This window comes from Malaclemys terrapin, chromosome 6 (assembly GCF_027887155.1).
Source record: "Malaclemys terrapin pileata isolate rMalTer1 chromosome 6, rMalTer1.hap1, whole genome shotgun sequence".
Taxonomy (NCBI): Eukaryota; Metazoa; Chordata; order Testudines; family Emydidae; genus Malaclemys; species Malaclemys terrapin.
Window position 1 is genome coordinate 103,364,019 of NC_071510.1, and position 25,942 is coordinate 103,389,960.

Sequence of the window (25,942 nt, forward strand, 5' to 3'; positions counted from 1 at the left end):
TAATTACTATAGTAAAATAGGTCACCAGGATGCTGACTGGCATGTCTTTGCATTCTATATTCTGCTTTGTGACATCTTTTCCACATTTTCTACTGGACTGCCAAAAAGCTAACAGAGCGTTACAAAAAGTGGGTGTTAAAAAGAAAACAAAAACCCTACACACATGCACTGTACAATCAGCTAGTGAGAGGAAAGAAAATATACCTTGTACAGTGCTTGTTTCAAGCAGGATTTAATATTCAATAAGTAAGGCTCTCAACTTGAAGCCATCCCTATTGCTTAGGTTGTAAAAACAGAAAGGAGGTTCCCACTAGCCACATTTTGTCTTAGTGGACTGTACAAACCCTCTGGGACCTCCTTCTCTCATCCTCCATACACTCAACTCTGCATTGACGCAGTATTTCTTCTGGTTGAAGAGCGAGAGAGACAGAATTCCCTAGAAACTTTATAATGTTGCTTGTCAGTCAGCTGGCGTTGTGGCTTCTGAGAGAGACAATGTGATCTCCGGGGCTGAATAATATTGTCTTTCTAGCATATACAGTTCCTACACTAATACTAGATAGGGTCCTATGCGAGGCTCATCACTGTGGTACCTTAATGCCGTCCAGTAGCGACTAATATCTGTCATATGTTGTTTGCTCACCCATATTCTCCCCAGAGGGAGATGCATGTGCAATGGAGTGTCTTGTTATGATCACATTTTAAGGGGAAGTTATTTCATTTTTATTTAAATATTCTTGTCTTGGTCCTACAGTATTTTGGTTTGGCAGCTTGCTATCTTAGAGCATCTGCAATCTTTCCACATGTTGTATGCAAGTTTCTGTAATCTATGAGGCATCACACTTATAAATTATGGTTTGAGGAAGTCAAGTGCTGATCATGTGCACCATCTAAAGTCAGTTTTTGGTGACTTAAAAACAAAGGTCTTGTGCCCATCATATAATGTCAATTGTGACATGACATAAGAAGTACTCTTCATTAGGTATCGCTCTCCTTGTATTTGTATATTATAGTGGAGCAGTGGCACTAGAGTTAAGATTGAGACTAGCTTACTATTTAACATCCAATTTTTCCAAGCTTACTCTCATTGTCTTGAAAATTGCTGTGCCTCATGGGGGTCTGAGGTAAGGTTAGTGGTCCAAGTTTGAGGTTAATTGAGGAAGGGATTCCTGAGACAAGCCCCTTAAAATTATGTGATATCAACATTTCATTGTCAAGGGAAATAGCATTCATTAAACAGAGAGAAGATGAAAGACTGTCATAAACAGCAGCATTAAAGTAATGAAATCATTCTTTGCCTGAGCAATGGGACTGAGTGTGATCAAAGAAAAACAAATAGTTGTGACTTTCATCAATATCATCATGATCAAAGGGGTTGCTGAGCATCAGAAAACACCAGAATAGACTGCCTTGTTCTGAGGATTGGTGCAAGGTCAGCATGGACTAAGGCAGTGGCTGGATACTATCAGAAGTCAAAATAACTTGTTTATTATGAAAAATAAGCACAAAAATTTTAAACTTCATACAATAATGTATCCAATCTAGCTGAATCCAGGGTTAACACTTTTCAATTTCATCCCTCAAAGTGCTGTAGTTTCATTGAAAAAAGGGGTCTGATATAAGTGTCAGACACTAGAAAAATTCCAGGCACTTGACTCTTTTTTTAGAACAGTTCTATCAAACCTCAAATGACATTTTCCTCCAGAAATTGCTAAAGAAAAATAAAAAAGTGCCCAAGCTACAGTAAACATTTAAAAGTGATGTTCTAATCCAAAATAGAATTTTCACCTGTTAAAATGGAAATCCACCATAAGAATGGTGTGCCAAATTAGGGGCACCGTAGAGTTAGCGGGGCAAGTTTGGTGAACTTGACTAAGAGGTTTCTTAGATATAGCCCTCATTCCCCTCCCCCCAATAAGGACCTGATTTCAATAATTAAAGTGCTTTAACATCCACATACATAGGGAAACTCTTCTGAAAATTGGTATGCTACAAACAGATCCTGGGGTGCAAATCTAGGGTCTTTTGATTGAGAAATCCCAAATATATAGTCTCCTACATTATGAGCTTCTTTTAATTTTTGAAATAGAGTGAGATTATCTTGAATACTGTTATGCCATGATAGGGGCAGCATCATATATTTTGGTGTTAAATTGGAGCAATTTGGATAGCAGGTTCCTCAGACACAACTCCAGCCAATAAGTTGTGGATTTTAATATTCCAATTGCTATGAAACCCATAAGTATAACAAAATTGTTGTAGAATACTGGTTTTGAAGACAGAGGCTGGAGTTGACTGTGGGAGAGTGGAGAGGAGACCACCCATTGAGAGTGAGTCAATTGACACATCACAGGACTAACGTAAGTCTGTCCTCATCTCCAGGGGGTGATCTGTTACATCTGAGAATATCCCATTAAAATTAAAAGTTAAAATTAAAATATGGCTCCTCTGTATGGCTCCTCCATATTCCCACTAGGGCTGAGGGGACCAAGAGAGGGGCAGAGCTGGTGGCTGAGTGGGTGAGGTGTTCCAAGGGAGCCTCCTAGTGCCCCTCCACAGATGGCTCCCAATCATGCCCCCCTTCCTACCACTGTTTCTCCCAAAAGAAGGGAAATTTACCACCCCAGCTCGTCATTAATGCAGAGTTATGGCTGACCAGCAGTATCTTGTACCCTTCCAGAACATTTAGTCCACCTATATTTAAACCTCTGAAAACAGGAAATGCAGAGTTAAGACACACTCCAGTTCTGCCCCACTACCTTAACTCTGCCCTCTTTGCATGATATTCCAGCTGACAAATATCATAGCCCTCTATCCTTCCAGGTGATATGCACAACTAGTTTTATTAATTTTCTCTTCTGTTGTTGGTTGGTAGGAGGTTATTGGATAAAAGGGAGTGTTGATCTTATCACAGAAAGGCTTTTTTAAAGAGAGAGGTATTACAGCATTTCCTGAAGCTGGTCGGACTCTGGCTTTGCCTGATCTCCTCTGAAAGTTTGTTCCATAAGCTGGATCTTTTCAACTTGAGAATGCTTTGTCCCCAGCTTCTCATGTGCTTCATCCTGGGCCTTGTGATCTGCATTTTCCGAGTGGAGCACAGATTCACAGTGGTTCATAGATCAAAATTTGGTCTTTAATATATCTGGAATTTGATCCATTGATTGCTTTGAAAATTAGAATAAAAACCTTCAGCTGTCATGGGGAGCTGCCTGTGGGCCTGTGGGGAGGGATTTCAACATGGACCTGATGTGCTTATGGCAAGCTAACCTGTGTAGTAGGTGGGCAGCCACATTCTGTCCCAGCTGGACCCTGCACACTTTCCTTCACATTTAGCTTCAGATACAGTGAATTACATTAATCCAGCCTGGACATGACAAATGCATGAGTCAGTGTGGCCATGTCTCTGACTGGGCTATGTCTGCACTACATACTACTGCCAGCGGTGTGTGGTGTATGAGATAACTACACACTGCAATGAAAAGCAGCCTGTGTCTACGCTGCAGTGTGGGGCTACGCAAGAATGAAAGGCGCTGGCAGAAGGTAGACAGCAGGGAAAGGCTTCAACCTTGACCTGCTGCCAGAGTCTTTCCCTGTGGTAGGGGAGGGCTCCAACAGCAGAGAGCTGGCAGAGCCTTTCGCTGCTGCCTCCCCCTTGCCAGAGCCTTTCCCAGTGAAGGGAGGAGGAGTCTTTACCTGAGAGGAGAGAAAGCTCCAGCACCAGGGAGGCAGCGGGACGCTGACCGCTACAAACGGCAATGCTGATGGGGAGGCATAGGCTTGGGCGAGAAGAGAAAGTACTTGTATATATATCTGCACCTGTCACTTGCTTAACCTGTGCCTCACTGGCTACATGGCTGTACATACCCATGCTAGAGGGGCTATGTGAGTATGTACTCTACGCACCACTGAAAAAAAGTGTACAGGGTCTCTGTAGCCTGGGATAAAGGGACAGGTTCGTAGCAAACTTGAGATGAAAGAAAACATTTTCAGACACTGTTCCTAGCTGGTTGTCCAAGCATTAGTACCTGAATATGCAGAGAGCATCTCTCCTGACAGATTTATGCTGTTGTTGCTGGATTTTGAAGGTTTTACTTTTGCTTTTGACACTATATCATGATGTAAGCTATTATAGCGCTAGAAAGACAAACCGTCCCTTGAAGTGATACCATCTGAAGATCAACAATATACAGTTGCCAGCCAGTTTATTTGTAACCAGTGATTGCATGGCTACCAAAAATGTATCATCTTTCAAACAAAGGCAGTTGTGATAAATGAAGGGTGGGGGGGGATAGCTCCCTTTTATGGACACTCAGCTAGCCAGTGGCTATAAAATCCGTCTTAGTAGCTATTCTCTAATTGTTCTACCTGTGAAGGGTTAAAAAGTCTCACTGCTATGCGTAGGTAAAAGGAAGTGAGTGGGCATCTGTTCAAAAGAGCCAATGAGAAGGCTAGAACTTCTGAAAAAAGACTCCCCTTTTGTCTGTCTGTTGTTCTCCCGGGGAGAGATGGACAGGGCAGCAGCTATGCTGTAAGAAGCTTGGGGCCAGGTATGAAAAATTCTCGGTATCATACCTAGAAACTACTAATTTAAAACCACAGATATGTAAGTAGATCAAGAAATGTCTAGTAAGACGCAATTAGGTTTATCTCTTTTTATTTCTTTATGGCTTGTGGACTCCTCTGTGCTAAACCAAGGTGCTTTTGTTTTGCTTGTAACCTTTAAGCGGGACCTCAAGAAAGCTATTCTTGGTACTCAATCCTTGAAGTTGCTCTTTTAAAAATCTAGCAATAGCCTGAGTTCCCAGATATATTTTTTCTTTATTAATAAAATTTACCTTTTTTAAAGAACAGAATTGGATTTTTGTGTCTTAAGAGATTTGTGCACATGTTGTTTAATTAGCTGGTGGCAACAGCTGATTTTTTTTTTCTTTCTCAGCTCTTCTCCGGAGGGGGGGTGAAAGTGCTTGAGGGTACCCCACAGGAAGGAATTCCCAAATGCACCTTCCTGGGCTCTCAAAGGGGTTCTGCACTTGGCTGGTGGCAACAGCTACCAATCCAAGGTTAGAGAAAAGCTGTAACCTTGGGAGTTTAATACAAGCCTAGAATGGCCAGTATTAATTTTTAGAATCCCTGCGGGCTCCCATCTTCTGCGCTCGAAGTGCCAGAGTGGGAATTAGCCTTTACAGCAGTTGTCTGAAATGAGCCATATCTCCCATGTTATTGGTCCAATAAAAGATATTGCCACACCCACTTTGACTCTAATGTCCTGGGACCGGCATGGCTACAGCAACATTGCAATACCATATCTTCCATGTTCTTCACAAACGTTTTTGTCTTGATCAAATACATGTCAAACGGGGAACTGTAGAATTTAACCTGCAGCCTGAGTTTGAAAAATTAAAAGGGCTTGTGAGGCATTTGAGAAGGGCTTATTTTACTAGTAGTGAGTCAGCAATTACTTAGCAAGAACCTCGTAGCTACTGCAGTTTGTCTTGAGCACTTACCCATTGCCCAGAGATTAGGGATATGTGATCTTTGGATGCTTTCCTGTTCTTTAAAATGTCTCAAAAATGCCATTTGCTAACATTCAGGGACCGCAGAAATTCTGGTCCTTGTAGCTAGCCTCCCCACCCTCATCTCTGACAGTGCTGCTATTATAATGGGGGAGGAGTTTGGCTGAGGGTCACATTATTCAGGTTTGCAAGCAGTTCTGGCACAGAATGAGTAGTTGGGCTATAGATATGATAGTGACATCTGAAAATGGACAAGACAGCTTATATAATTGTCCAAAATTTATACGGTGTTTCATTTATTATTACACACAAAACTATGTTGAAAGAACATTATTAAGGTTGCAAAATAAGGCACTCAGAAGTTAAGAATGCTGAATTTAAGGTTGTCCATGCAACCTTAATTCACTCCCCTTATGCATCATGATGCAGTTTTTAAATGCATGATAATATGCTGTTTTTTTCTACAGGACCCCATGTCATTCTGTGCAGAAGATGCACAGTGCTTACTTCAGAATTTTGTTTTCTCATCATTCAATGTGTGATCCTAGGCCTTATTTACTGCACACTACTCAAACCCTGCCCTGAAGACAAAATTATTCCATTTACTCACATGTTTTTCCTATGGTGCTCATCACTACAGTATCTGAATATTTCACAGACATTGAATTATTTTCACAACAACACTCTGAGGTGAGTGGGTGTTATCATACCAATTTTACAAATGGGAAACTGAGCACAGAAAATTAAGGTCAAAAGTATCTACTAGTTTTGTATGCCTAATTTGAGACACCTAAAACCTGATTTTTCAGAATAGTTCATTTTATATAGCAATTTGTATGTTCAAAGCACAGCTGCCACTGACTTCAGTTGTGAGTGATCAGCAGTTTTGCAAATCAGACCCCAGGGTGTCAAGCTGGCCCACAGCAAATGAGGAACACACAATTAGTGACTAGCTGTGAATGCTTGGTTTAACATCACATTCCGCACACTGAACTGAGTCGCAGTTCTGGTCGCCTCCAGCACAGGACTGACAGGTTTGCTGTGGCCAAGAGCTGTAACTGCTGGGAATATCCTCATCAGCCCACAGCTGGAGCATGCCAGGTGAAGATGCAGTCTTTGGGGAAGCTAGCTGTGAAGCTCTAACAATTTATCCTAAGCATGTGCGAACTGTTATTTTTTTTTTTCAGATACTTATAACTTGGCCAAATTTGGGCAGATTTTTATGGGGACAGGAAAAGGCACAATCCTGGCATGAAGGTCAGCCCTCTGCCAAATTTTCAAGTCTCAGCTCCAAAGCCTGGGGGAGTTACAGATTTTTTTAAAAAAAGAACAGGAGTACTTGTGGCACCTTAGAGACTAACAAATTTATTAGAGCATAAGTTTTCATGGACTACAGCCCACTTCTTCGGATGCATATAAGAAAATGTCTCCAGAATTTTTTAACATGGTCAAAACAATGTATTTTTTCCTAGCGTTGTTCTTGGCTGAAATTTTCCACCACAATTCAGCATGAAGCAGACATCTATTATGGAAATATTTCAGCTGAAATGGTGAATGTCTGAAAAAGTCATTAACAACTGAAAATAGGACCTTGGATTGGGAAGTGTCAGGCAATCTTAGTAATAGTCTGTGCAACCAGTACACCTATAATAGCATTAGGTCTGATGGATTTGGGAGGTATAATATACCTTATAACTAGAAATATGTCCTGTAAATATTAATTGTTGGTGCATTTTCTGAATTTTTAAATCAAATAAATGGAATGTAAATTTATTTACAGCAAGTACTTCTAGCAACAGGCAAGTAATCATGCTCCCTAGCTAAGATTGTCTAGGAGCATGATATTAATGAAACAGGAATAGCATCTTTTTCATTAAAATAAACCGCACTTGAGTACAACATACAATTAGGATATAATGTATGAATAAAGTAATAGTGTTGGAATGACATATTAAAGTTAAATGTATTTATATTTTGGGGGGCCTATATAAGATGACAGTCCGTTTAATCATATACAACTGCAAAAAACTGATTTCTTCAATCTTCCTCGTTCCTCATATTGGAGATTACTGAGTCACTCTTTGACGGGTAATCCATCGTCTGTGTCAGCTATATATAGCTTTGAGAGAGTTGTGGTTTGTGATCTGACCTAAGGGGTTAGGAATCAAGCTGTAGACCTGGGAATATAGTAGTGCAGGTATGTTAACACTGTAGCATGCTACATCAGCACACTGTCATCATGTGTAATTTTTAGACACAGTATAAGAAACATGTTATTGTTGATGCTAAAGGAAGACACGTGTTAACTGCAATCCTGAATTTTTATGTGAAGCTTGCATGTACTGGAGGATGGGGCAACTGAGGACACTGTTGATTTAACTCGGTGTGTCATGATCAATGAAGAGGAAAGCAAAACAAGTCCTAATTTTTACAACAGTTGTTCAAGCTTTAGGAAGACCATACAAGTCCTGGCTTATGTTTTTTCCACTCTGTGGTAGGTTATAAGACCATCTTCTTTTGAAAAGGTAGTACACCGTGAAAAGGGGAATTAATAATGTCCCCTAGCTCTTCTGTGTTTGCCTGTGTGGTGAGGTCATATTTTCACTGATGTGTCCTGTGTGCTTTCCAGCCTGTTTATTTTTGACTGGAAATTTGTGATGTGCTTAGCCAACAGAAGTCATTACATTCACTGTGGTTCTTATTTAATGCAAACTTTTCCATTACTTCTTTTTTGTTATTTATTATTACTTACCAATAGGAAATGAATTACAGACACTAAGAAAATGGCTGTGATTGGATTTAGCAAACAACTGATCTGCATGCCCTTTGCAGTTATTCCTATCATGTCCATTGTTTGTAATCTTGAAAATTATATATAATTAAACATTGTTATCAAGGGTTTGTTGCCTTCCCCTTTCATCCTCAATTCACATATACTGTTCAGTGCAAGACATGTTTTTTCTGCTACTTTTCTGGAATATAGCAAAGCTCTGTTGATTTTACTATTTTTAGTTTGTATGAAAACCAGTTCTCAGTGTTTGCTAACCTGATACTAATTTAGTACCATAGCTATATTTCCAGATATTGTTTTATTATATATTTAACAACTTTGTAGTAATAAAAAACAGTATCTAGCTCTTAGAGCTTTTCATCAGTAGATCTCAAAGATGGTGTGAAGGGATACCCATAGATGGTGTAAGATGTTCATAAAGAGCTACAATTCAGAGGGCTAAAGGTTTACTCCAGTTGAAGATAAAGTTAAGCAGGCAAAAGCTTCTAGAGAGGACTACAACAACTGGTAGAAAACTGGAAAACCAACTTGTCAAATGATTTATTTGACTAAATATGGCAAAATGAAAAAATGAAAATAAAAAATCCCATCAAATAATATATTCAATAAGCAGTATTCCACCAGCTATCGGTGATACTTATATAACTTAATGTTATGAACTGAAGAGCTTTCATATGTCCTGCATCTACCCATTATCTTCCTATTATCAAAATTTTATGAAACTCAATTACACAGTATTTGTTTTAGATTGTGTGTGTGGCGATGGCATTAGTATGGAGATGGAATTTCATGAGAAGTTGTTAGTGCTCAGCATTTCTGAAATTCAGGCCACTTATTTAGATACCTAAATACGGATTTGGGTGCCTAATTTTGGTCTCCCATGTTTGAAAATGTTGGCATTAACTCTTTTAGTGTGTGTGAAATTAGGTCTATAATAGATGTTCTTTAATAAATCAATTCAACCAGCAGCAAAGTCTTCCTTAGCTATGAGACACTGTTCCCCTACATTATCTTTAGTTAATTGGAAGATGGAAAAGAAAATGTGGATTATTTTGGTCATTTTTCATCAAAGTTTATGTCAACAATTTTGTTCCAACCTGATGTAGTCATTAATGATTATATGATAGTATAAACGACCAGGAATTATTGTGAGTTCTTCATGTAAATGACCTTAATGGTTTCTTTCTGGCATACACATTATATGCAGTACCACAAGATACTTCACTTCATGTATTTAAGGTTGTAGAATATAAATTATGATATGTTGCATAGTATGAAATATAGTATCAGAATTTGGTAATATATTAATGATACTATCGTAATGCATGAATACAAGATAAGATTATGCATCATTGTCATTTCCTGTGCGTCATTGAGTGCATCACTGTGCAAAGTTCAACATTAATTTGCATCCATCTGTGAGCTGCTGTGGTGCTTTGGGGGCACTGTAGTTTGGATACTCATGCCTTCATTATTTTGTATGAGCCAGGCTTACAGGCTGGACTACATCTCCCATGATGTACCAATCTTTCCTCTGGTTGGAATACTGTGGGCTCCCTGGCTGGATTACTAATGGAGAATGTGAGCATAAGCAACCCAAACTACAACTCCCATAAGGCACCACAGGTACATACAGCTCAATATGAAACTAACATTTCTCAATCCATTTTTTTTCTGTTCCATGAAAAAAAAATATTTCAAGTTTTTTCCCATATTCAATACAAAACCAAATGTCAAATTATTGGCATTTCCTGTGGGACAGACATTTTAATTTTTCACCAGCTCTAGTCAGAAGAATTATACATAAGGGAGAAACTGTGGTTCTTTTAATCTCCTGTTCCCAAAATGTCTGAACTGTCTCTTGCTTGAGTGCTTTCTCTCTCAACTCACACACAAAATCACCTTTGGGGAGAGGCCAAACCTAGAATAATTTTGTTGTAAAGTGAATGTTTCCGAAAGTGATGTAATTGAAAACAAAGGTTAGAATGGAAACACACAATACAATCTTAGCTATAAAGGTTACTGCAATTCTTGTTCTAAAAGTATATTTGCTGTAAGGGAAATATACTGCAGGGGATGTTAGGCACAGTTAGACCTGGCTCGTGGAATGATCAGCATCTCTGTTGTTTTAACATTATTACTTGTGTCATTGCTTTTGGAGTGTGTGTGAAGAATCCTGTGGCATATACCTTGAACTCTGAATAAACTGCCACCTGCATAGCCCCTTTGTGAGCAAACCTGTGAGCACTTTCTTGAATCGGTACCCTGTAAACCGTATAAAATAAAGGCACCTTTTAAATATGTTTTGTTTTCTTTCTTCTCTCTGGATGTTTCTATCAGTTACATTTTCTTTATTGATGTAGCTGGTAGCACAGAAACCAAAATGTCCTCTGATGGTGATCTTCACTGGTTCACACATCTCTTAATATTTTGTAATGATTCCTTATTGTGCAGGTGGGATTCTGTTTTTAGCACTGGGAATTCATGCAGGTGGTCATTAAAATAAGCTGTTCTTTAGTGTAGTTACTGAAGTCTACTTGATCGGTTCTGTAAGTATGGACTCATTTAAACTGTGCAGAAACATGATGCAATAATCTTAAGATATCCTTTCTCATTGTTTTGCTCTTGCCATGCTGTAGGGTGATTTATTTATTTATTCATTCATTGGTAACAAATAAATTTTCTCATCCTGATCTTATATATCTTAAGTATACAGGGATAGACATTAACAAATCTACTATACTGATATACTTTTCAAAATTATGCACTAATGCAGTGCTGCCAAAGAAGAGCTAGAAGATCAAACACTCTCCTTGATGTTCATCTAACTCTGATATCCTGTGTCATATGAATGAGCCAAGAAAATAGTTCTCATCTGTACAGATGACTAATGCAACCTTTTTTTTTTCAGTCCATCTCATATTTTAGCCCATGACTTCTTTCATTTTCATAAAAGAGAGAATGTAAATTTCTGTATCATATTTGCATAAAGTATTCTAATACTTTTCATTAAATACACTAGGTATTTTATTTTAATATTCCTGGATTAAAGAAAAATAGCGTATTGGGATTGATCAATATACTTTGGCATTTAATACTTTTATAAGTTGATGTGAGTGCTAGTTATCCCATGAGAACTGTTCTAAGCTCATAGTGTGTTGCTGAAAGAGGAAACATACGATTCTGGATTTGAGCATCCTCTTCCTCAGTCGTTCTCTTTCTATAGAGACTTTGTTTGGATATAGGTTTAGTTAATCCATGAGAGAGGTTTTACTGGGGAAAATGTTGGCCTAGAATAGGTAGGCAGGTAAAAATCAGTTGACGACATTTAAAACAGGGAAAAAATCATCCCATAGAAGTGAAAATCCCTTGGCTTTCCTCTTTCCATTGTCAGGAAGGACTAGGAAAGCTTTAATGCCTGGGCCCAAATTCAACTTTAAAAAAGTGCACAAGTGATTTAGTCATAGGCGCTGACTCTGTGGGTGCTCTGGCGCTCAGGCACCCAGGGGAAAAAATAGTGGGTGCTCAGGACTCAGAAGTCAGAGCTTGAGAGTGGAATGTGATGAGTTCTGTGCTGCTAACAAGTCTGTACTTGGGGCAGGGAGTTTGTTTATAAACAGAGGTAGGGTGATTAAGATAACAAAAGGCGTGTCATTAAATTAAGGATCTTTAGATGATCCTGAAAGCATTCCCAGGCACTCCAGGTAAAAGGGGGAGAGAGGGTAGGAATAAATGGTCCATCTTCAGAATGGAGAGAAGTAAATAGAGTTGTCCCCTGAGGGTCTTGTTATGGTCTGGGATCAATGCTGTTCAACATATTCATAAATGATCTGCAAAAAGGGGTAAACAGTGAGATGGCAAAGTTTGCAGATGATACAAAATTATTCAAATAGTTAAATCCAAAACAGATTGCAAAGAGTTACAAAGGGATCTCACAAAACTGGGTGACTTGGCAACAAAATGGCAGATGAAATTCAGTGTTAAATGCAAAGTAATGCACATGGCAAAATATAATCCCAACATACATACTAAATTAAGTACCTAAAGTAGCTGTTTCCGATCAACAAAGAGATCTTGGAGTCATTTGCAGTACTCTGGAAGCACTATGTTTCCAGAGTACTGCAAATTCATAATAATCCTTCTTACTGTGCCTCTATCATCTTGAACTGTGGAATGCTCATTCTCCTGCTTCAGAAAATTTAAAAATTATCTCCAGTCATCAATGGGACAGATGCAACTGAATAATGTAGCTGTCCTTAACGTGCATCAAAACAATACCAGGGAACTAGATGTGAATAAGATTGCTGACAGTTTCATCCAGAAAGCTACAGTGAGACATAATGTCTTTAAACTGGGACATTAGAGAAGACAGATTGTAGGTGATTGCAATGATCTTAATATATTGTAATTCATGATAATGTAATTATGTAGTTCGTAACAATTGAATCATTATTAAAATAGTAAAGATATCAATGATAGACCCATTCAATAACTAGAATATGAAAGAAGTGTATAAATATGCTGAAAATAATCTTCCCTAAAACTGGCAGAGTGCCCCCTGCTCTCCAAACACACACTCCCCTCTTCAAAAGCACCCACTGGTAAAAATAAAAGTCAGTGCCTATGGATTTAGTTGTGAAATCTATTGACAAAATAAAATGGTTTGTTTGTACATTTTCTCCTAAGAGGCTAAAGCAGATATATTCTGTGCAATAGGAATTTACAGTAAATAAGAAGCAGTGATCTAATTCAGATTTTGAGTTTGGAAAGAGAAAATATGATTTAATCCAGAGGAAGTACAGTAATAGGAAATGGACAAGAATGCTACATCTCAACTACAGTAGAACCAATTCAGAATTGGAATGGTTTGATCTTGGCACTTATTTGAATGTCTGAGAATTTCAGCTCACATAAATCATATAATTCACGTGTGTGACACCTTGAGACTCTCACCCATATTATTTGATTTTATACATGGCTGCAAGTGCAGTTCCTCTTTGTTTTTTTCTCCTTTTACTTTCTAATATTGTATATAGAATTGCTATTACAAAGTTTATTTTTCCAGCAACATCTTTCCATATAATTTCATTTATAATTAAAATGCTATAAAACTTACTCTAAGAAAAGAGTCAACTCTGTTTCTGAAGAGAATAAATATTCAAGAGTGATTGCCATTTGAGCTTTAGCAAGTAGCATCTTTACCCAGCAGTGGATTGCTAAAAGGATAACAAATATTTGCAGGGAACACATATTGCAAATGTCATATGTCCTTAGAAATGACAGTATTACATAACTTCACTGCTTTTAATGATGGTGACTGGAGATATAGTACTGGGCATACCTTGCAAAAGGGTAAGGTAAATTAGATCTAAACAAGTTGGGTTAAATTGTGAAGGAAAATTTGTATGATAACATGTTTACATTCCTTTTACCTCCATTAAAAAAATTGTGAAAGTGTAAAATCTTAAACTAATATTTCCTGTTAAAGATTGTCACTATAAGCCAGTATAGTTGACTAACTTGTTTATGACATAACGGAAGAAATAGAAGAGGAATATGTATAGGTGCAAATGAATAAAGAAGTTTAAAAGCTTGTTTCTTTTATTTTTTCTTTAAAATCTGACAGTGTGAAGTTGAATAGCAGAAGATTTATTAATAAACCATTTATTCTTCTATTGTAAATAGAACTCTTTCAGCTTTATTTAATATGGATGTTCAGTTTATATATACATATACATACAAAAATACTTCCTGAGTGCAATGATTCCTGTCTACATTCCAAGGACAAACAATACAATTCAATAATACATTCCAAGGACAAACAATACATAGTCAACAATTTTCTTCACTTTGCACATCTTTTATGCATGCTGGAAAAACAGTTTTTATCACTGTGAAGAATGCATGTATACAGAAATTTTGTTCACAGCACTTGGGCTTAACTCTCAAGATTAAAGTTGGAAAATATATTCAGATGTTTGCTTTTGTGTTTTGGTTGGCCCAGGCAGGCTGGGGGCCAGGGCTGGCTGGCCAGCCTCCGTCCCGCAGTGATTCAGGGCGGCTGGTGTTGGGGCTTGCTGCCTGGTGCACCAGGGCTGGGGGCACTGCATCCGCATCGCCTGGCACACTGCGGATGGGCCGCAGGGCGTACCGGAACAGGGGGCGCTGCAGCCTCCTGGAGCATTGCAGCTGGGGTATTGCTACCCGGCGCACCAGAGCTGGCCACACCACCCGGCTGCTCGGCGCACCAGGGCTTGGCCCCCGGAGCACCGGGACTGGGGCCTCACCCCCCAGCCACCCAGGTGGATGCTATTAAACTTCAGAAAGGGGTATTTAAATAAAGGAGAGGAAGTTAGGCAAAAAGCCCCTGATGTCAAAACTGAAGAAATAAGCCCTTATGCTCTGCATGGACACTACACAAGCAAATGGTAATGGCCACACAAGGGGAGGGGCCAGTCTCCCCCAATGGCTGGGTCACCTGCCACCCATGACTGGATGAGGTTCACCACCTGCTGTGATAGGCATGTGTAGGACCCATGGATCTTGAAAGGTGTGATATGGGTTTATTGATCATCATAGCAGTGCAGATATGTCTATAGGCTTTTCATCTGTTGCTCTGGCAAGGTCTGGTGCCACTTTGAGTGAATGTGTTTTGGTCTGTGGGAAGCTTGCTTCTGATGGTGAACTTGGAGAGGTTGTGGGGTGGTAGGTGACAACTGGAGGTGTGCCATCGCAGGGAATTTTATTTCTGTATTGAAGCAGGTTCTTTTAGGGTACTTGGGTGGCCCATTTCATGATGCGATCTACTTCTTTGGTGGAGTGTCCTGGTTTGCTGAAAGCAGTTTTAAGTGTGTTAAGGTGTATATATCCTGGACTTTTTCCTGAAAGCATATTCTATGGTATCTGAATGCCTTGTTGTAGATAACATATTTCTGAGTGTGTTTGGGGTGGTTCCTGGATCTGTGAGGGTAGGTGATCCATGGGTTTCTTGTATAGAATCATCTGTAGGGTTCCATTGTTGAAGCTAATCATGTTGTCAAGGAAGTTGATGTTAGTGTGGGAGTGTTCTAGAGAGAGTTTAATGGATGGGTGTTGCTGATGAAGTTGTGGTGGAAATCTATATGGCAGTTTAGGTTGTCTATCCAGAGGATGAAAATATCACTGATATATCTCAGGTATATCATTGGTTTTATGGTTCATTTGTCTGGATTTTTTTCTTTATGGTGGCCCATGAAGAGCTTGGCACATTAGGGAGCCATCCTAGTACTTATAGCTGTTTCCCTGGTTTGGGCAAAGTATTTGTTTTTGAATATAAAATTGTTATGGGTGAGGATGAAATGGATGAGTTTGGGGATATTTTTAATACATTGTAATTTCAGCATGTGCCTCTTTTTTTGAGATAGATTCAAATATCCAAATGTTTGCCCTGAAAATTGAAAAGCTTATTCTCAGTATTCTGTACTTTGTCACATTCACAAAAATATAAAGGAATGACCAAGATGTTCATATGTCTGTACTGGGAACACTTATAATTTCATTGCTGGAGGCCTTGTCCTGCCTCTCCACACTCCCTCTGTAATGTTTATTGCTCCCCACTCATCCTACAGTGTCTAAAATAAGGCCCTAGGACTGCAGTCAAATCCATATAGGGAAACTCTTTGCACCCAGGTGGAGTCCCACTGACTTCAATGAGAAGTTACACTGACTTAAAAGTCTGCCTACACAGACCATGCTGTAGGATTACAACCATAGATTATAAACACTTCAGGGATGGGATGAGCTCTCGCTCTCTGTTTCTGATGACTCTTCCAGATGGTTTACAGGATTAGTGGACTAATATAACACTAAATAAAATGTTCCATCACTCATTGACTTCATCCCCCATTACTCCCCTTCTTTCCCACATCTAGGTAACTCTCCCCAGTGTTTGCTCTTAGGGCATAGAAGACTGAGTTGTTTTTTCTTACTATTATCATGACAATATCCATTTAAATTACAGAATTGGAATATTCAATTTCAAAACTGGTTTCCTTTAAACTATCCAGCAGGTGGCTGCTAGAGTTGCTCTGCAGGCTAATTTTGTAGCTCCTGTAATCAAAGGACTGTGGTTTAATTTTTAGATTTACATAGATACTTTCCTGCCTTTTATGTTACAGCTCTGAAGGCATTCCATGTGCTTTCCAAACGTTACTGCAGTTAAATAGCATTACCATTGTTCCATGAATACAACAGCTGTCTCATGAATAATTATTATTGAGTTGTAGGAAACTCAAATATGCACAAACGATTAAAGAGACGTTAGACCTACAGAAATTTTATTACTTATTATTGAACACTTTACTGTATTCACTAAACTGTGCAAACCTAAGAATGGGAAAAAAATAATTTGTTTATAGATTGGCCACAGATCTCTTCTGCATTGGTTTCTGCATTGAAAATATATCTTTTGCCCATTTTTGGCTGCCTAGTTAAATTTTATACAATCACATACAAAAAAACCCCAACAACTTTGTGGTGGAGTTAACGTTAAAGGCAAATGCACTCAAACCATTGAAATGTTACCTTTCAAGAACATTAGAATTTTTGAAAAAGTGAACAAAAATAAACTCCTCAAAAATGCAGGTTGCATTTCCTATATTTCAAACTCCTAAGACAAGGCACCGAAACTCCAAATTGTTTCATCTGTTCCCCCAAACCATAGCAATGTCCTGAAAGTCCCCTTCTCAGCTCATAAGTTCCATTTTATCAGTCACAGAATCTAGAATGCCTTATTTTTAACTAAGTAGTGATCATGATGCTTTAAAGCCTTTTTTACTCAATATGCACACTGTTTGAAGCTGCTGACTAGACAGCCAAATGAAGGCAATCATTACTCATTCTTCGTTAAGGGCCTGATAGTGTGAGGTGCAGTGAGAGGGCCGGCTCTAACTTTTTTGCCACCCCAGGCAAAAAAGAAGAGCGCCGCCCCGCCGTACCCGCCCCCCGCGAGCGCCGCCGAACTCCCCGCCCCCCCAGCACCACGCCACCCGAAGCCCCGCCCCCTCCAAGCACCGCACCGCGCCAGCCCCTGCCCCCAAGGCCCCGCCCCCCGAGCACCACGCTGCCCGAAGCCCCCGCCCCCCCCGAGCGCTGCACTGCTGAATCCAAAAAAAAAAAGCGAGCGCCGCCCTGCCCCAAGGTGCCGCCCCAAGCACATGCTTGGTCGGCTGGTGCCTGGAGCTGGCTCTGGCAGTGAGGTATGTTTTCTCATGGCCACCAGTTCTTGGTGTCATTTGAGAATGAACAACAGTTTAGAGGTATGTTTTGAAGTCTATCTCTGCAAGGGAAAGGGCTTGAAACCCGAGCTTTTCAATAGATCCCCAGCAATCACACTGGTCTACAATTTTTGAGAAGTCGTCTGCTTCAGAGATAAAATGTGCTATTTATTATGTATTTTGATGCGCTGAATTCAAATATGACAATTTAAACAACTGATTGGCTACTGTTTCTAAGATATTTCAGTTTTTACATTTTATGTCTATGTATATTGTGTAGATAGTAGAGTTTTAATCATAAATTGTAAACCTAGGTCTTTTCATGTGTTTATGGTTGCTTTACATGATAATATTTCACCTGTCCTGTTTATGTAACACTTTAAAACTCAGCAAAAGGGTTATATAAATAAAATTTATTATGAAACAAAAGGCAAAAAACTATTATGTACATAGTTTCATCCTATTCAGTGTCTACTTGACGCTTCTTGACTTGTCTCTTGTATTCATTAAATGGAGCACCTCTTGTCACTGTCCAGCAATAGTCTGCAAGCATTGATGGGCTCCATTTGCCCTGATAGCGTTTCTCCATTGTTGCAATGTCCTGGTGAAATCGCTCGCCGTACTCGTCGCTCACTGCTCCGCAGTTCGGTGGGAAAATCTCTAGATGAGAGTGCAAAAAATGTACCTTTAGTGACATGTTGCAACCAAGGTTTTTGTATGCCTTGAGGAGGTTTTCCACCAACTGCCTTGTTGTTTCCGAGAAAATTTATTGCCACTAACTGGAAGGCTTTCCATGCTGTCTTTTCCTTGCCACGCAGTGCATGGTCAAATGCATCATCTCGAAGAAGTTCACGAATCTGAGGACCAATAAAGACACCTTCCTTTATCTTAGCTTCACTTAACCTTGGAAATTTTCCACGGAGGTACTTGAAAGCTGCTTGTGTTTTGTCAATGGCCTTGACAAAATTCTTCATCAGACCCAGCTTGATGTGTAAGGGTGGTAACAAAATCTTCCTTGATTCAACAAGTGGTGGATGCTGCACACTTTTCCTCCCAGGCTCCAATGACTGTCGGAGTGGCCAATCTTTCTTGATGTAGTGGGAATCTCTTGCACGACTATTCCATTCGCAGAGAAAACAGCAGTACTTTGTGTATCCAGTCTGCAGACCAAGCAAGAGAGCAACAACCTTCAAATCGCCACAAAGCTGCCACTGATGTTGGTCATAGTTTATGCACCTCAAAAGTTGTTTCATGTTGTTATAGGTTTCCTTCGTATGGACTGCATGACCAACTGGAATTGATGGCAAAACATTGCCATTATGCAGTAAAACAGCTTTAAGTCTCGTCTTCGATGAATCAATGAACAGTCTCCACTCATCTGGATCGTGAACGATGTTGAGGGCTGCCATCACACCATCGATGTTGTTGCAGGCTACAAGATCACCTTCCACGAAGAAGAATGGGACAAGATCCTTTTGACGGTCACGGAACATGGAAACCCTAACATCACCTGCCAGGAGATTCCACTGCTGTAGTCTGGAGCCCAACAGCTCTGCCTTACTCTTGGGTAGTTCCAAATCCCTGACAAGGTCATTCAGTTCAACTTTTGTTATGAGGTGTGGTTCAGAGGAGGAGGATGGGAGAAAATGTGAGTCCTGTGACATTGATGGTTCAGGACCAGAAGTTTCATCCTCTTCCTCATCTGACTCAAGTGAGAATGATTCTGGTGCATCAGAAACTGGCAGTCCTTCTCCGGGGGTTGCTGGGTGTATAGCTGATGGAATGTTTGGATGATGCACAGTCCACTTTTTCTTCTTTGACACACCTTTCCCAACTGGAGGCACTATGCAGAAGTAACAATTGCTGGCATGATCTGTTGGCTCTCTCCAAATCATTGGCACTGCAAAAGGCATAGATTTTCTTTTCCTGTTCAACCACTGGCAAAGATTTGTTGCACAAGTGTATATGTGTGGGGCCCACCTCTTGTCCTGATCTCCAATTTTGCAGCCAAAATGAAGGTGATAGGCTTTTTTAACCATAGTGGTTATGCTGTGCTTTTGTGATGCAAAAGTCATTTCATTACAAACATAGCAGAAGTTATCTGCACTGTTCACACAAGTACAAGGCATCTCTGCTCACTTTGGCTAAACAGAAATGTGTCCCTTTGCAAAATCAAACACTGACAAATAAGAGAGCACAACACTGTATGATTTCTAGAGCTGATATAGGGCATTTTGTTCAGCAGAGTGATATAAGTTTCATTATGATTGCATCATCCATGACTTCTAGGAATAACATGATGCAATTCATATCGTGTATGATGCAATACCAGCTTCAGATTGCATCATTCATTGTTTTGCCTAAAAAGCAAGTACTGTCCAACCCAGTCGTAGATTTATTCATAGATCCAGTCAAAGATGTATTTTAGTCATTTCTGGTTAAAATTGAGATCCCTTCCCTTTATAACTCACTTATCCTCCACCATTCCCAAGTCAAGGGTCGTACATACTGACTCAATAGCATATCTTGAAAACTAGAGCCAATCAACAATTTTAAGCATAATTTTCGTTCTCAGTGACCCAGAATTAGTAAAGTTTGACTACATTTATTTCAGAAGCATTTTGGCTGTAGAGCAGTGTCATCTGATGTTCTATATCCAAAGGTGTATAGTTTTTGAAAGTTAGAATTTAGTCAACTACATTATGGTGCTATGCAAAGGGAGTGCAATTAGCTGTTTTATTTCTTTCCTGCATTCTGTTTGTTTGTTTGTTTGTATTAGAGGATGTTTTCCTATAAAATAACAGTTAGAGGTAAAATTTTTGAAAGTGCATAAGTTACTTAGACGCCTACGTCACATTGAATTCCAATGAAACTTAGGCTAATAAATGTCTAAATCACTTTTGAAAGTGGGAATTTGGTGCTTGTAAAATATTTGCCCTAGATGACTTTTTGAACCTTATTGGGCACCTCTTTTTATAGGGTGTCATAATTCAAGATCTCATCTTCCAATTAAACTCAATTGTGGTAGGAAAATAAATTATCTTTGAACCCTGATCCATTCTGAGGACAATACATTTTCTGTTTGTGGTGCCACAATAGGACTTAGAATGGAAACTCAATTGCTTCCTGTTATCAATTCATAATACAATAGTGTAGAATGTCAACTAGCTGGGAAAGGGCTCTTAAAGCTTTTAACAACAGGACTGAATTTGTGACCATAACAACTATGCACCCCACAGTCAAAAGATATGGTGTAAAATGAATCCCTTCTTAGACTAATGAAAGAAACTTCTGTATTTTCTCCATTCATCTGTATCAGGGCCGGCTCCAGGCACCAGCCCACCAAGCTTGTGCTTGGGGCGGCACCTGGAGTGGGGTGGCGCGGTGCTCCGGCTCCGGCCGCCGGGGAGAGCAGAGCCGCAGTGGGCTCGCCGCCCTCCCCCGGCACTCTGGCCACCGGGGAGAGGGGAGCCGCAGTGGGCTCTCCGCCCTCCCCGCGGCGCTCTGGCCACCGGGGAGAGGGGAGCCGCAGCAGGCTCTCCGCCCTCCCCCCGGCGCTCCGGCCGCCGGGGAGAGCAGAGCTGCAGCGGGCTCGCCGCCCTCCCCCCGGCGCTCCGGCCGCCGGGGAGAGCAGAGCCGCAGCGGGCTCTCCGCCCTCCCCCCGGCGCTCTGGCCGCTGGGGAGAGCGGAGCCCCAGCCGGGCACTCCGCCCTTCCCCCAGCGCTCTGGCCACCAGGGAGAGCGGCCCACGGCCGGGCTCTCCACCCTCCCCTGCTGCGCTCAGAGCCGGCCCTGATCTGTACAAAACTGTGGTTTACCATTAAGAGAAAGGCAAGTCTAATTCTTAAACACAGGTCTGGTAACGTGGAAATCCTCAATTCTCATCCCTGTTCTGACATGGACTTTTTGTTTTTCGGCATGTTCTTCTGAAAGTCACTTAGCCTTTTTGCTTTAGGTCGGTTTAGAAAGTTGCATTGGTTTAAACTTCATTCATTTAAGCTGATTTAATTAGACTTGTTCCAATACTCTTGTGGACACTCAGATCAGTTTAAGGCTGGATTATGTTGCTTTAGTTTAAATATGGACCCAAATATCCCAGTATCATCTACTCTTAAATTGAAATAAGGGGCTTGCATCAGTTTAACTAATCTGGTTTAAATTTTTACCTGAAGTTCAACCAGTGCAACTGCTTTGTATAGACAAGCCCTTTGTTTCACTATACGTAAAGTGAGAACAATACATACTTATTGACCATTCCCACTTAATTGCTAAAAAAATTATAATCTACAATCAAATATTTCCTTTGCTGAATTTCTTATTAAGGGCCTGATCCTGCGAACCCAAGAGAACTACTCACTGGGACTACTTATGTGAATAAAGTAAATCTGTGTCTATGTGGACCTAAAACTGAGAATGTTCCCGGCGAAGACAAACAGTAGGCTCTGATTAGTATTTGGAGGGTAATTATTTTTTCTTGGCAGACATATTCATAATAGTCTTTTATGCTGTCTAGTTAGTGATTTATTGTACATGACTTCCACCAGTCACCAGTGATTCTGAGACTAATGATGACACCTCCCAAAGGAATAAAGGTCCAAAGCCAAAGAATGTTTTCTATGTTATCTTTAAGACACTTTATCATTTCAGGTCAGGAACTCTGCATAATATGTTGTCTACTCTGAGCTGTGTACGGAACTCACACATGCCATTTCCTACTAGGTTCCCTATCTGCTGCTACTGCATTTTTGTAGAATGCTTGTAAATATCATTGCAAACTGGAGATTCCTCTTACAATTTCTAGTAAGTCAGCATACTGTGGAGTTGCTAGTCAGGTTTATATCACTCTGCTCCTTGAACTGCCTCTAAGAGTTGTGCTATATAACACATTGTCAACCATTGTAAATTCAAAGATTTTCTTGATGCCATTATAATGGCATTTCATAAATGGATCGATTCGTTACTCCAGATCTGTCAACTTACAATACCTATAACATCATGTCTATCAACTTTTAACTATCTGAAAAATAAAATTGTTGTTGTCTCTCTAGTCCACATAAGATTTTAGAATCTCTGTCATTATCCCCCAATATTTAAAATTCTCATTCAAAAGGTTTCTTGAAGGATTTAAATTCTCTACCATTAAGTCACATGCCTTGGCTTTGACCTTGAGTTTTTCTTCCCCTCATCAATCAACAAACCTTAGGGCTGCTTCTCTTGTTTGCCCAGCCAAATTTAATGTTATGAAATCTTTGAAAATGAACTCCTATATTTATTTTCATTAAATATTTCTTCCTGCACTTCTGCAGACCTTTGGGAAAAGTGTTTGATTCTTCCTCTGTATTGTATATTTAGGTTAACAGGATTACAATTTGTATTTTTTCAGTCAGTCTTAAGGACTTATTTCTTCATATAATCATCCTGTGGAACTCATTTTCAGGAAATGTTGTGGAGGCCAAAACTATAACTAGGTTTAAAAAGAATTATATAAGTTCATGGAGGATAGGTCCATCAATGTCTATTGACCAAGATGAACAGAGATGCAACCCCAGGTGTCCCTAAACCTCCAACTTCCATTAGATAGGACTAGATAACAGGGGATGGATCACTTAATAATTTCCCTGTTCTGTTCATTCCCTCTGAGGCATCTGGCAGTGGCCATTGTTGGAAGACAGGAAACTAGGTTAGATGGACCATGGGTTTGACCCTGTATGGTCATTTTTATGTTCTTATGATTACAGTCTTCCTGGACATTGAAAAAACATATGAGATGCTATAGTGGGAAGGCCTCCTTTATAAACCAGCCAAAATTGGAATAAAAGGGAGAATGTTTTGGTGGATAAGGGACTTTTTAAGTGACAAAATTATACAAGTGAAAGGGGGAACAGCTTTATCGAAAACCTAGAAGATTAAAAATCAAACTCAAGGAAGTTATTACAAGCCCTACTTTGTTTTCCATTATGATAAATGACCTCACGGAAAGTGTGTAGATGGGATTACGTATTTCCTTTTTCACAGATGACTGTGTTATATGGACTAAGCATAAAAGACTTAAAATAGTTGTGGAAAAGATAAATGAGACACTCCAGAGAATTTCCAAATGGGGAAATGATTGGGGATTGAAATTTTCACTTGCAAAAACTAAGGAAATGCTTTTTAACGGGAAGAAAATTAGGGAAGAATGGATCTTACTTTTTTTATGGTGAAAAAATTTAGATAGTTAAAAAGTTTATGTTCCTAGAAGTAGTGTTTGTTAAATTAAATTGTATGATATTACCTATGTGACTTTTCCAAAAGTGTAAAAGTAGGATGAACTTTAATAGTGTAGCTGGAAGCAAATGGGATGCAGATAAGAAGGTACTGATTATAATGGTATAGAGCATTGATAAGACCAGTTTTATGGATGCCAAGATTGTGGTTCAGCCTCAAAAACAATTCTTAGAAACTTGGAACTGCTCCAGGCCTCAGCTCTGCAATTGGCATGTGGTGCAATGATAACACCAGTGTGTGTGTTGCAAATAGCCACTGGAGAAGCACCTATAAATTTAAGGGTGAAACTATTAGATCTAACCTTTTGGGGAAAGGTAAATGAAAATCGTGAAAATAGAAGTACACAACCAATTTATGAGGACTGCTGGGAGCTGAGTAGACAAAATGATTTAGGTTGCCACAGACTTTCTCATACTATCAGGGTCAAAAAATATGTAAAGGAGATACATAAAAAAGAAAAACTGAGAGAACTAAAAATTATTAGTCATGGGAAATCAAATTACAGTTGGATAATTATTCTCCCATTTGTGGATTTGGAATGGTATGAAAGAACTGAGGGAAAGAATAAAAACACATTATGGCCAATGACATTTCTGAATTTATTTATGAAAAATAGGTCCAGATGAATCAAAATATGACAGCAGAGGTAGAGTAGCAACAGCCTTCTGTGTTCCTAGTCTTTGAATCCAGAAATCTCAAAGGCTATCAAATTGTGACCATTCCAATGGCTGAACTAATGAGATATTGGTGGCACTAACCTGGGTAAGAGATGTGCAGCCAGCTGCAGCTGTAATTTTATCTGCTTCCCTGTCAGTTATAGTGGCAATGAGAACAGAGACTCCAGGAAGCAGAAATGACATAAGTGAAATAATGTTCCTAACTATGGAAATAATGCAAGCAGGTATCTGTGTAACAATAGCATGGATTCCAGCGCATATTGGAATACCTGGAAATGAGGTGGCTAACAAAGCATCAAAACAAGCTCTAAAAAATGAGGAGGTGGATATTAACATTCCCTTAAGTTTAGAAGAATTTAAAAGTGTGGTCAAAAAGGCACTTGTGAAGAAATCGCAAGAACTGTGGGCAAAGGAAACAAAAGGTCAAAGGTTTTATGTGTATGCTCAGAATTGAAGATAATAGAATACTCCACTGTCACCACAGAAAAAGTGAAGTCATTTTATAGTGTGAACAGGTCACTGTGCCCTAAATGATAAGTTAAACATATTAAAAAGATGTAAAGATGGGCCATGTAATGTGTGCAAAACCAAAAGCACAGTTGATCATTTCTGTGGCATTGTGGGCAATATTTTATGGAAAGAAAGTTGAGTTGGTTTGGAATCAAAGATTTTTCCCTAGAGGTACTAGTGAGAATGTCAGGAAAATGGAATAGTGGAAAAACAGCCTTGCTGGATGTTGCCTTAAGGATACTAGACTGAGTGAAAGGATTTAAAAAAACAAACCCAATTCCCTTCCCTTCCCCTCCCCCCCCCCCAAAAAAAAAAAAAAAACCACTGAAGCTTGGATACAAATGAACGAAGAAAGTGGCAGTCATAGCCTGTAAGATGGGTCTGCTGCACCAAAAAACAAAGACAAAGATTTGTGATCCTGCTTTGTTTTTGTTTAACTGATGGCATGGGGGACACAGCAGCAAAACTGTAGTGTAGTGTAGTGACAGCAAAGTCATATAGCAACTCTGAACAAAGTAAATATATAAATGTGTGTATGTGTGTATTTACTTTGTTGTATATTGAATATGTATCGCCACACTGTGCATGTGGATGGATAGCCCTAGTCCTGATCAGGGACCTGGGTGCTACTGCAATATTAAGGGGAGGGGAGGGAAACAAAATCAGAGATTTTGGATACAACAATTTAATTTCCCCCTAGTAGTTCAAATCAAATATGTCTGGTCTATAGTGAGTAAAGCATGCCCTTGCAAACTCACCTGCACCTTCCTTTGATACCTGCAGTTAGAATAATCTGGAAGGGGGTGGGGAGTGGAATCAGAATGTGGGAAAACCCCACTGTGAAATAACCTGCTTGCTGCAAGATTTCTAAATCAGTTTATATCTGAATGCAAGGGAAGGCCGACTGACAATAAGTAAAGCCACAATTTA

The 25,942-nt window shown here is 39.6% G+C and overlaps 1 protein-coding gene across 1 annotated transcript in view; it reads left to right on the top strand.

Annotated features, from left to right (window-relative positions):
• HCN1 (hyperpolarization activated cyclic nucleotide gated potassium channel 1) overlaps window positions 1-25,942 on the top strand; it is a 314,353-nt gene that overhangs the window by 173,319 nt on the left and 115,092 nt on the right. The window lies entirely within an intron of this gene.